The sequence below is a fragment of the Bison bison genome, unplaced genomic scaffold (genome assembly GCF_000754665.1).
Source record: "Bison bison bison isolate TAMUID 2011002044 unplaced genomic scaffold, Bison_UMD1.0 scf7180017855079, whole genome shotgun sequence".
Taxonomy (NCBI): Eukaryota; Metazoa; Chordata; class Mammalia; order Artiodactyla; family Bovidae; genus Bison; species Bison bison.
This window is the reverse complement of record NW_011485652.1, coordinates 4,768-6,691: the sequence shown is the minus strand read 5'-3', so window position 1 is coordinate 6,691 and position 1,924 is coordinate 4,768. Positions and strand designations below refer to the sequence as shown.

At 36.7% G+C, this 1,924-nt stretch overlaps 1 long non-coding RNA gene across 1 annotated transcript in view; it reads left to right on the top strand.

Moving 5' to 3' along the window:
* The window catches only part of LOC105001662, a 10,032-nt gene that overhangs the window by 6,392 nt on the left and 1,716 nt on the right, over positions 1 to 1,924 (top strand). Inside the window, exons 4-5 of the long non-coding RNA XR_826893.1 lie at positions 980 to 1,085; positions 1,801 to 1,899. This is a non-coding gene — a long non-coding RNA (uncharacterized LOC105001662). The remainder of the gene's footprint in view (positions 1 to 979; positions 1,086 to 1,800; positions 1,900 to 1,924) is intronic.

Here is a 1,924-nt window from a genome sequence, read left to right as displayed (position 1 = left end):
ACTGATACAAAACAAATGAAGTTGCAGATGGAAGCCTAAACATCAGCTTTTGTACAAGGTGAAAGTAAGCTGCAGGGTATTGATTATTGAGTCAAGTGGACTTTAAAACAGCAAATTTAAACAATTTTACCAAACAGCCTGGAGGTTTGCAACTATATGGGAAGGACAGAGGTCACTGTAGTTGCACTGTATGAGCTTGCTCACAGGGAAGTTAATATTGGGAGTGGGTAAGAATTTTTCCCTCAGAACGTTGTGAATTGTCTGTTTATGTCTCTTGCTCATTTTTTTAACTTCACTCTTTTCCTTATTAATATATAAGAGCTACTTTAGGGCTATTTTTTGAATCAGAACCAGTTTGTCAAATTTATTCTTGTGTTTTCAACTTGCTTTATAGTGTTTTTAAACCATAAATAGTTGGTTTTTTTCCTTCAGTTTTAGTATATTCAGAGATATATTTATCATATCTCTCTTCATTAAGGATTTTGGTAGATGTTTATGTTTAAAAAGTGACTTGACTTGAAAAAAGCTGAAACTTTCTGAAGGATGAATGAGAGAAACTGAGTAACAGAGAAACGTATCATGTCCCAGGGCCAGAAGAATTAACACTGTACAGTTTTAATTCTCCACAAAACAGTGTATTCATTCACTATAATCACAAGCAAGGACTTAGCAGGTCTTTTTAGTGGACCATGACCAGTTGAGTCTTAAAATCTTTTGTAAAAATGTTAACAGAAAGGGCAAGAAAATATGTAAGAGATATTTTCAGCTGGGTCTTTACTATATGATAAAGGGATTTGCTGTTTCCCTTTAGGAAGTCACCTACCCTTGTGGTTTGAATGGAAATGAAAGAGACACAAGTTGCCATTTCTCTTTCAAGTCCTTTAGAAATGAACGTTTTTCTCCTTTAAGTGAATTTCAGTTAACTTGGCAATTCTCCTCCCTCTAATTGAGGAAAGGCCCCCTCCTTTCCCCATCACAGGGACGGGGCGGAGCATCCTCTGAGAAGCTTGGATTTGAGCTGTGCCTGGCCACTCTTGGGGGAGGGGCTGCATTTCACGAGGCTGCAGCTGACAAGAAGCTTCAAGGTAATGGCTGTCTTAAAGCTAGTTTTTTTTCTGGGATTTCTTTGGGCTTTAGTGTTACGGTGGAAGAAAATAGAGGCTGTTGCCTGGGAGAGGTGGGAATATAATATATTTTGGGGGAAATTCCCGTTACTGTGACAGAATCAATCCCCTGAAAATTCAGTTTCTCCGATATTTTTTGAAGTCCACAGTGTGGGAATGGGTGATCAGATTACCGCATCTAAATTAAGACTTCAGTGAGGCATGCTGTTCATGTTAATTTTTTACATGGCATTCCATGTTTCTATCTTTGGTACAGGTTTTATTGAAGTGTTTATTATTCTTCAAAAAATAACTGATAAGAAAAATGTAACCATAAAAAGTGCTTGACATGTAAAATATAAATGTACAAGGAACATGGAAGGGATTCAGATATGCTGTTGAGTGATCAACAATTTGTTTTAAAAAAACGTGTTATTGGTAACTAGATTTACATGTTAATAGTCAGCATCTCCGGAGTATTCAGATTACTGGGGATTTCAAAATATATTTTTAACCAGTTTCAGCATTTTTAGAATTGCTTTATTCCATGATCATTTTTATCATTGATAAATGATAAAAAAAAAAGTAGAGCAAAATGATACTGAAACAAATTTGTACCGTTTGGTTTTAGACACATAATCTTTCATAAACACACAGACATGCAGCCATAACTAATCCCCCCATCTTTTGCCGATAGTTGAAATTTTCCTGGACCTGATCAAGTGCGTAGCCTGGTTGCTGTGTTGACTACAGCCCTGTCTGTGTCCTCCTTGCAACTCATTCTTTCAGACAACAGGTATGACCATGGTCAGCAATAACCA